Source organism: Mustela lutreola, chromosome 6, assembly GCF_030435805.1.
Source record: "Mustela lutreola isolate mMusLut2 chromosome 6, mMusLut2.pri, whole genome shotgun sequence".
Lineage (NCBI taxonomy): Eukaryota > Metazoa > Chordata > Mammalia > Carnivora > Mustelidae > Mustela > Mustela lutreola.
In genome coordinates, this window is record NC_081295.1 from 157,903,367 (window position 1) to 157,913,258 (window position 9,892).

At 52.2% G+C, this 9,892-nt stretch overlaps 5 non-coding genes across 5 annotated transcripts; 4 read left to right on the plus strand and 1 right to left on the minus strand.

Annotated features, from left to right (window-relative positions):
- Positions 1 to 1,077: 1,077 nt before the first annotated feature.
- On the plus strand, positions 1,078 to 1,150 carry TRNAF-GAA (transfer RNA phenylalanine (anticodon GAA)). Its single transcript has one exon. It is a non-coding gene; the product is annotated as a tRNA-Phe (tRNA).
- A 1,757-nt stretch (positions 1,151 to 2,907) lies between these two features.
- On the plus strand, positions 2,908 to 2,981 carry TRNAT-AGU (transfer RNA threonine (anticodon AGU)). The gene has a single exon. It is a non-coding gene; the product is annotated as a tRNA-Thr (tRNA).
- A 1,259-nt stretch (positions 2,982 to 4,240) lies between these two features.
- On the minus strand, positions 4,241 to 4,313 carry TRNAF-GAA (transfer RNA phenylalanine (anticodon GAA)). The gene has a single exon. It is a non-coding gene; the product is annotated as a tRNA-Phe (tRNA).
- Positions 4,314 to 6,504: 2,191 nt separating this feature from the next.
- On the plus strand, positions 6,505 to 6,576 carry TRNAA-UGC (transfer RNA alanine (anticodon UGC)). The gene has a single exon. It is a non-coding gene; the product is annotated as a tRNA-Ala (tRNA).
- Positions 6,577 to 9,109: 2,533 nt separating this feature from the next.
- TRNAA-CGC (transfer RNA alanine (anticodon CGC)) lies at positions 9,110 to 9,181 on the plus strand. The gene has a single exon. It is a non-coding gene; the product is annotated as a tRNA-Ala (tRNA).
- The last annotated feature ends 711 nt before the right edge of the window (positions 9,182 to 9,892 follow it).

Consider the following 9,892-nt stretch of genomic DNA (forward strand, 5'->3'; position numbering starts at 1 on the left):
AAACGTATACGGCGAACACTTCTGCTCCAGCCTTCCCCAAAGAAAGTCCACTCACCGAGGCAACTGCTGGAGACAGAATGTGTGGAGACTACTGAACACGACTCTGAGCTGACATTAATCCTGGAACACAGGATGCCACTGTGGTCTCCCGGTCGGAGAGGTGGTTTATACACGTCGTGTGACGGATAGATTCAGGCTTACCTTACTGCACATCTATTTGAATCCCTGAATCTGCCCCATAGGTACTTCCCAGGACCCAGGACCCCCGGTTGGAATAGATACACCCAGCCCCTCCCGCATCCCATCACCACAACGGGGGGAGTCATTTTTACCATAGCACCTACATCGGCCACTCCTGCACAGCAGAGCATGGCCACTGCAGGGACTTTTCGGGAAGAGGCTGTTCTCTCCTCACCAACACAACGACTCCAAGAAGATAGTCCGCTGGAGCAGGAGTTTCAGCGAACTTTTTCAGTAAATGGCCAAAAAGTAAATATTTTAGAATTTGCAGGTCACATGGCAAAATCAAGGATATAGGTACTTCTATGAAACAGAGAAACAATTTCCACTTTTAAAAATGAAATTAAAGTATAAATACTTGAGTCCAGTTATTATTACGACTAATAATTAGAAGAATGGAAATATCTTTGGGGATAACATTTGCTCAGTTGGGGTTCAAAGTTACTGTTCCCCCTCATCAAAATTTCTCAGCATTTTTGGAGATAAGGAAAGACAAAGGAACAAAAAGACGAGAAAAACGACGAACCTCAAGAAGTCTTTCCTTTGGTTTCCTTTGCTGTCCGAGCGGTGCGTGGGTCCGCTCACAGGATGCGGAGGAGAGAAAGGCTGCGGGGCTGGACCTCACCGCCGCGCCCCCCGCCCCCCCCCACCTGCCACCCCCGGCGCCGGGAACTGGACCGACCTGCGCCCCCGGGGCCTCCGAGCCTGTCCGGGTCGGCACACATACCGCCCAGCGGGACGGTCACACTTAGGGCATCCAGAACCCCGAGCGAAGGCTGAACCCGGTCCGCGGAGTGCAGGGGTGGGGGAGAGGCAGGGAGAGGGCGTGCGGGGGCGGCCGGAATAGCTCAGTTGGGAGAGCGTCAGACTGAAGATCTGAAGGTCCCTGGTTCGATCCTGGGTGCCGGCCGGCGGGCGTTTTGGCAGCTGCCCGGGTGGTCGCGCCCAGCACTGTAAACGAAGGGACATGCCTGCGGGCCAACAAGACTTAATAGATGCACATTTCATAAATTCCGCCTCTCACAATAGGCTCTGTTTTTACACAGTTTTACACACGGTTTTTACAGTTTTGGAGTAGTCACTGTCGCTGGCTTGGGCCGCAACTGTCGCCGGCTTGGGCCGCACTCACACCCGGCGCACGTTGCCCCGCTGCTTGCGGGCTGCAGCCCCGCGCTGCTCGGACACGGCCTGTGGCGCTCCCTTCGCACCAGCTCGCGCGCGCCACCTGCCGCGGCGACAGCGACGGGTCCCCAACGTCATCAGGGTCCGGTGCGTGTCCGCCCGGAGCGTCTGCTGCTTTCCTTCCCCCCGGGGCTTCCACGACACGAGGGAGGAACAAAAGTGGGCAGCCACCGCCAGTCCCTCCCTCGGTCAGGGGCCGTGCAGTCAGCGCTGTAGGATGGCTGCGTCCATGGACTTTGTCACCGGCCCCGGGCTCCCGGGAGCCGCAATCACCCAGGGCCAAAACGCCCGCCTGCCGGCACCCGGGATCGAACCAGGGACCTTCAGATCTTCAGCTCTCCCAACTGAGCTATTCCGGCCGCCCCCGCACGCCCTCTCCCTGCCTCTCCCCCACCCCTGCACTCCGCGGACCGGGTTCAGCCTTCGCTCGGGGTTCTGGATGCCCTAAGTGTGACCGTCCCGCTGGGCGGTATGTGTGCCAACCCGGACAGGCTCGGAGGCCCGGTGGGCGCAGGTCGGTCCAGTTCCCCGCGCCGGGGGTGGCAGGTGGAGGAGGGGGGCGGGGGCGCGGCGGTGAGGTCCAGCCCCGCAGCCTTTCTCTCCTCCGCGGACCCACGCACCGCTCGGAGAACAAAGGAAACCCAAGGAAAGACTTCTTGAGGTTCATTTTTCTCGTCTTTTCGTCTCATTATCTCCCAAAATGCCGAGAAACGGAATCCAAGGACGGCGCCCATTCGCCGCAGGAAAACGATCTACATGAACACGGCCAGGCGAGTCACTCGTCACCCAAGCCCCCGGAGAGCAGCTGCCCCCGGAGTGAGAACAGACAAGGTGGCAGCGCCGGTAGCAGCCGAACTTCGCGGGAGAGGAGGCGGCAGGAGCAGGACACGCGCCCGCCACTCCCCGCCTGCGGTCTCATCTGGTAGACGGCCCCGCGCAACGGCCGAGGATGACGGGGAGGGTCTCCTCTGGGTTTTTCAACACCAGGGGGTAGACGCCCCGCTGCCGGGCTCCAACCACCCTGCGGGGCCGAAAGAAGACCGTGGTACTGCCCCCCCGCCCGTCTCCGTTTAGCTCCGGGTGGTCTGGGGCCCTGGGTCCGGGGCAACTCGCGTCCTCGCAGCCCCGCCGAGCGCTGGTGGCGGCGGCTCGGACCCCGGGAGCAGAGGAGGAGCCCCGCGCCACGACGCAGGACGCCGGGAGGCGCAGGACCTGGTCCGCAGGGGCGCCGCGGGGCCTGGGGACTCGCCGCCCACCTCTGGCCTCCCTCTGCGCGCGCTTCCTGGGGGCCGCATCGAGAATCCGAGCCCACTGCCACGAGGTTGTGCAGCGCAAGGCGAGAAGACCACTGGGCGGGTGTGCGGGCCACGGTTGCTCTCGTCCGGGTTGCTCTGGACAGAAGGCCAAGAAGGGGCGGGTCGGCTCAGAAACAGCTGCGCGGCAAAATCCACCTCGGATGCGGGAATCCCAGCATCCTTCCGACGTGGCTCCGTGGCTTAGCTGGTTAAAGCGCCTGTCTAGTAAACAGGAGATCCTGGGTTCGAATCCCAGTGGGGCCTGGGCAGCTACGGGTGCGTACTTCTTGCTAATCAAAGAGGCGTTTTGCCGGTTTTCTTAAAACTTGGACTTGTTGGTTCCATTTCGACCTCAACCGTCACCCCTCCAGCCCCGACTTTGGACGTAACAGGTAGTATCCCAACATCTTGCACGCAAAATGGCACTGATTCTGGTATAGCCGCACAAAGCAAGACTGCCGCGAAAGCGGGGAGCAGTAAGGGGACACTAGCATGCTACTCTGTTTTCTTGATGCGTCTTTTTGTAAACACGAACCACGAGTTCCCTTGGGATTTTCCCGGCAATGTTATCTCCGGTATTCCAACCCCGAGTTCAGAGGGGAACTGCGGACATGACTTTAACAAGATACTTGCCAGTGCTCAGATCATAACTCAGCTGCGGGTGTGTGCAGACCCTGGGGTGGCCATGGGGTAGATATACTGAATCCAAGAGATGTATATGTTGATGGCTGGTGATCTGCACCGGTTACATCGGGCACACAGTGCCAAAGGAAAATGGAAGGTCCCTCATTCTAAACAGCACAGAAGTCTGTGGCCCACCGTCCGCTTGGCCCTGCGCGGGTCTTGGCCACCCGCTGCACCCTGCATCAGACTTGGCCTTCCCTCCGCGGGTGTAAAATCGGGGCTGACCCCCACGGAGCACTAACGGAAATCCAGAATCTGCTGCGATGGGCCAAGGCCTCACTTAGATTCTTGTGCAGTAAGAATCTGAGGTATAATGTGGTGGCTCTTGGGGGCACATGTAAACAGGTTTGTGGCTTTCACTGCGACATCGACTCTCCTCTCCCTGTGACCCAGCAAACGAACGAATGAATGGATGTATGAATTTATTTTTAAAGGAGAGGGAAAGTGCCCTTAAAAGTGGTAATAAAATATAAAGTTTTTTCCCCTTTCTTGGTCTCTCTCGATCTATTAGTTATTTTTCACTTGCTGATTTAATGTCATTCTCATTAAGTGGACTCCACTTGTAAATTATCAGCAGGAATGTTACTGTTCACCTTCATTTCACACCTCAAGATTCACGGGGCCAGGCGACCGCTGTCTGGAGAAGGAAAAGCAGCGAAAGCCGGAGGCGCATACTGCCCATCCTTTCCTTTGTCCAGATGCCTGTTCGGCTGTCCCCTTGAACAGCGATTACAAAACACAGATTCAAGGTGTAATTATTGTCGAGTTTCAAGATGGCAAAAATAGGTCTGGGGGTGGCAGGCTGGCTGTCTCTGAGGGGGACAAAAAGCTACACGGCCTGCCGAAACCCGGGATCGAACCAGGGACCTTTAGATCTTCAGTCTAACGCTCTCCCAACTGAGCTATTTCGGCTGCTTGGAAGCACTCCTTTCTGATATTTGTTTTTCAATACGTGGGATTGTTTTCATCTTCGATTTTAGGGGATTCCAGATTCTTTAAACGCTGCTGTTGAAACGACCAGTACGTCATCCACTCAGAAACTGGGGGGCATCTATTATCATATCTTCCACCCATAGCGCTTGGACCCAGTTCCTGGCTGCGGGGGATGGTAGGTGGAGGAGTAAGACACAAGAGAGGTAACAGGGTTCCAAAACATAAAGCCTTTCCTCTCTTCCTCATCCTGCCAGTTAACCCAGATACATCTCAGAAAATTAAGGAAACCAAAGAAAAAATTTCACGGGGTCCCATGCACAGGAGAAAATCTTTGTGATCTTGGGTCATACAAATACTTTGTAGATATGACAACGAACACATAAAATTATATAAATTTAATCTCATCAAAAAATGTTAAATCCTGCTCTGTGCAAAGCATGTTTAAAAGAACAGAAAGGCAAGTCATAGACAGGGAGACAACCTTTGCAAACCATATATCTGATAGAGGATTTACAGCTAGAATATATAAAGGGCTCTTAATTGTCAACAATAAGAAAACCTGATTTAAGATACCCAAATAGGGATGCCTGAGTGGCTCAGTCAGTTAGGCTGCTGCCTTTGGCCCAGGTCATGATCCCAGAGTCCTGGGGTTGAGTCCCATATTGGGATTCCTGCTCTTTCTCTGCTTCTTTCTCTGCCCCTGCCTGTTTGTGTGCTCTCTCTCTCTGACGAATAAACGAATAAAATTTTTTATAATAAAATAAAATATCAGAATATTTAAGCAGAGGATGTCAATGAAGATAAAAGGATGGCAAAGAAACAAAAGACGCACATCAGTCATTAAGGAAATACAAATTAAGCCCATAATGATAGACCATTGCAGTTATAAGAGTTGTTAAAATTTTAAAAACGCCAGCCATACCAAATGTTGGCAAGAATGCAGAGGAAATGAAACTCTCATACATCATCAGCAGAAATGAAGAGGACGACTTTGAAAGAGTTTGACAGTTTCTTAAAAAGTTGTAGGTGTACCAACCCCATGATCCAGCCGTGCAAATTCTAACTATGTATCCAATGGAAAAGAAGTAAAACTGTTACGTGCATACAAATTCTTGTATACAAATATTCACATCAGTTTTTTTTGTAATCACCAATAACTGGAACAACCCAAAGGCTTACCATAAGTGGGTGAACGGATAAACCAGTTGTGGTCTGTCCATGCCACGGAGTACTACTCAGCACAAAATGGAATGAACCACTGATACATTAAACATGGGTGATCTCAAGACAATTATAATGAGTGAAAGAAGTAAAACCAAAAAAAGTAAATATGATATGGTTCTATTTGTATAAAACGTCAGAAAATGCAAACTAAACTACAGGGACAGGGAATTAGGTCAGTGGTTGCTTGGGAATGGAGAGGCAGGGAGAGGGAAGGAAATTGAACTTAAACATTTTCTTCCTCTCTACTTCTCTCCCTCCCCCTTCCTTTTTCTTTTCTAGATGTGCCAGCCATCTTCAGGGTGAAGACTATTTCTCAAGATACGGAATGAGGGACACAACACAGTTGGAAATAAGCAATAGTCATTTTCATTCTGCACATAGGCTGTCAAAGTGCTTCCTTGGTTTTCTGGAGAAGATATCCTGGTGTTGAAGAGGGCTGGTGAGCAAGGCAAGGTTCAGTGTAGAAAGTGAAGGAAGAGAGTAATCACAGACCAATGACACTTGAAGAGGTGGGTACAGACAAGACGGTCAATGCAGATTAGGTAGAGTGATCTGTGGAGGAGAAAGACACCACAGAGAAAAGGAATGAACACAAGTGAAACTCCCAACCTGAGACTCTCCGGAGAATAGTAGTCAAAAACAAAACAAGACAAAATACAGGCATTAGGATAGTAAGAAGCTCTTAGAGAAGACTGACCCCAGCTGGGAAGAACCTGCAAGCTGGAATGGTATCAATTTGAATTTAGAATTTACTATACTTGAGTCTAGAAAAAAAAAAATTCCATTTAGAAATTGTAGAACTAGTACCATTAAGAGAATAAATGTTCTCTCTTTTTCTCTCTCTCTCTCTCTCTCTCTCTCACACACACACAACACACAGCCTTGCCAAAGAATACAAAAGAGAGTCATATTTCTTAATATATCACAGAAGAAGCAGCCTTTACCTGGGGGTGTAGCTCAGTGGTAGAGCGCATGCTTTGCATGCATGAGGCCCTGGGTTCGATGCCCAGCACCTCCAAAGGCACTTTCTTTTTCCTATCACCAATGTGCTCCACATCCGTACAGTCCTTCTGGGATGCCATATCTTCTTTTCCGTTTTTGTTTTTTGCTAATTCTTTGTTCAAAAGTGATTGGTGTGACATCAGAAGGAAGAAAGGAGAAGGAAAGGCTTATTCGACATCTGAAAATGCAACCAGCCGTGTCACCCGGACCACCAGTTTACAATAGGACTTAAGGAAGAGCCACAGTAAGAGGGAGAGAGAGGGAGAGAGGAGGGATGCGTGGAGGAGAGAAGGGGAGGGAAGAGGAGGAAGAGGGGAGAGAGAGAGGGAGACCAGAGCGATTTCTTTAAGCTAATCCTAAAGACAAGGGCATGAGAAAAATCAGGTGATGTGAGAGTCCACTTGTGTCTGGAAAGCACTTTGGACTGCAAGCTGAATGCCTCGGACAAATGACTCTCCGGATCCTTTATTACATACCAGAAACAGAACACATGAATTCAAACATGGACTTTTGTTTTTCCCGTAAGAACCTGAAAAATGACAAAGTAAGGAAAATCCCATCATCGGTCTGCTTTAATTTTGGAGACAAATTAATGTTCGTCCCCCACAGTAGAGAACGCTTCACTTGCAGATAAATCCACAGAATGGACAGGTCTTGGCTTCTGAAAGTCAGCCAGCTCCTGTTCCCTTCCATTCACTGTCCCTGAAAATGTTGAGAACAGCTGTTCTGCACTCCCAGTGTGCTGGAGGCAGGAGACCCTCCCTATGGACAGTATTTCTGCTCAAAGGCGGTCCTCTGGGGACGAGAGGAACCGATGTGGTTTCCTCGAACAGATGCTGTAAGTGCAGTTTCTGCTTTGGTTTCTCTTGAAATAGCCCCTCTTCCGAAGGCGCTCTGTGGGGAGTCTGACTGCAGAGAGATCCCCAGGCTAGGAGAAAGCCCGAGCTAGAACGGGGATCAGCAAAGGGACCGGGAAGCCACACAGGGTAGCTCCGATACCCTGCACGGAGGTTCTTCTGACCTTCTGACCTTCGAGTCCAGTCCTGCTACCAGCTCTGTGAAGGGCAGTGAGCAGCCCCAACTCCAAAGGGCAGGGGAGGCCCAGCCAAACTTTCTGCCCCTGGGAATTATGAGCAAATGTAATTGATGGTTATTTAAAGTCACTCGGTTTTGAGAAGTTTGGTACGTGGCATTCTATAACTAAATAGTCATAGATTGGCAACGAGGGGCAAAGCAGAGATGATCACCTCATCTGGAAGCTGATGGTATGAAACGGGACTTTGGTGTTCCAAGGGAAATTTAAGACCACAACAAGGAATATAAATCTTTTTTTTAAGTGAGATCAGTCTAGAAGCACTCTCATTTTTATTAATTTTTTGAAGATTTTATTTATTTGTCACAAAGAGAGAGAGCACAGGCAGGCAGAGGTAGAAGCAGGCTCCCTGCAGAGCAAGGAGCCCCATGTGGGACTCAATTCCACCATGCTGGGACCATGACCTGAACCGAAGGCCCCCACTTAACCAACTGAGCCACCAAGGCACTCGCTCTCTCTCTCTTTTTTTAATAAAGAACCATTTATTTAAGGCACTCTCATTCAAAAAACAATCAATAAGTTCCTTACCTACCAGTTTTGATGGAGAACTTTAAGCCCTTGCTCCAGGCACTTCTGACATGCCCTCTCCTCCCAGGCACGTGCATGTCGGAAATTCAGGTTCAGAAATATCTGCAGGGTTCCAGACTCCGACTGTAATGGCCTCCGCAGACGTCCTCGGGGGGCTATGGTGCAGACACGTAAGTTATGTCCTGTCCAAACCCAAACTATACATTTCCCCCTTATTGCTTCACCTAGGCTCCCAAAGCAAAAACAAATCAACCGACCAGTAAGGCCGTCAGCCGAGCAGAACTCTGACCCTTCCTCCCTATCTACTATTCTTTGCAAAAGTCATCACCGTCGGTGCAATCCAACCTGCGGGTCTTCCTAAGTACTAAGTGTCAGACTCCAAGGAGAGCCCAAACCCCGTGTCAGTCTACCTTGTTCCTCAAATTTCTCCCGTGCCCTTTCACTGTTAAATTCAGCGTCTTAGGGATCTAGTAGATCCCTGAAAGAGCCTCCGAAGCCGGCTGCTTAGACTAGGACAGAGAGAGACAATCGGGGCACTGTGCACAGGTAAGGCTCTCTCCTGCGGCAGCCCGGGCTCGCCTCCCCCAGTCCCGCTTCCCAGGGGCCAGCGGAGCCCGCAGCAGGCGGCGGGGTGTGCGGGAGCACACACTAACGCGCTCTGGGGAGAGCTCCCGGCGGCTTCCATGGAGGCGCTGGAAATACGGGACAGGAAAAAGGAAACCATGAGTCAACAGGCCTTGAACTGATGAAACTCAAACCTCACATGAAGAGGCTCAGACTCCACGACCGACCTGTCCCACCTGACTACGGAAGGGCTTCCCGAAACCTAGTCGCGCTGGACACGTTTGGTTTCTCCAGCAGAAACAGGACGCGAGCCACACACACGACTTCAAATTTATGGAGGATCCCCTGGGCCCCCCGAGCAGGCGGGGGTGTAGCTCAGTGGTAGAGCGCGTGCTTCGCATGTACGAGGCCCCGGGTTCGACCCCCGGCTCCTCCATCCGAGCTTTTTGCGTGCGGGTTGCCGCGTTCCTTTCAATATTGTGTCATTTCTACTCCGTGGGAGCTGGGGCCCCCCAAGACGCGGACATTCACGGAAGAGGTGAGAAAAGCAAGACGGCGGCACTCCTCGGCCTCCCCGCCGCCCCAAACACCAAGCTGCAGCCGCACCCACAGACCGCGCACTTTCCGTCTCGCTCGGCGGAATCCCCCAACAGAAAAGAGGGGAAAAAAGTCTCCTAGGTGGTGCGGGGACTGCGCGGTCCAAGGCGGGACTCCCCCGCACCTCCCCACCCCTGCCCTGGGGAGCGCGCCGGGAGCCCGGCCTCCGCGGGGCGGGGAGCGGGGCGCGGCCCTCGAGCGTGCGGCGACCGTGACCCAGCCTCACGCGCGTCGGGAGCATCCTCTGGGAGCCGGAGACCGCTGGCTGCCTCGCACGAGCGAGCGCGCCCCGACCGCAAAGGAGAGACCCTGGAATCCGGAGCACGGTTCCGCGGACTCCCTACTAAACTGATGTTCACAAGAAGTTGACACAAAACGTTCACGGAGCACCGCGCTGAAGCCCCGTCTCAGAAAACGGCAGACGACGGTTTTAGATTCCTTACCTTCCACGCGTCCTCGTGAACTCTTTGTTCCCAGATCTTTAACTGAATTAACACCTCGTGCAGCACCACAGCGAATGTCCTGGAGGAAGATGCGGCCAAAGCTGTTT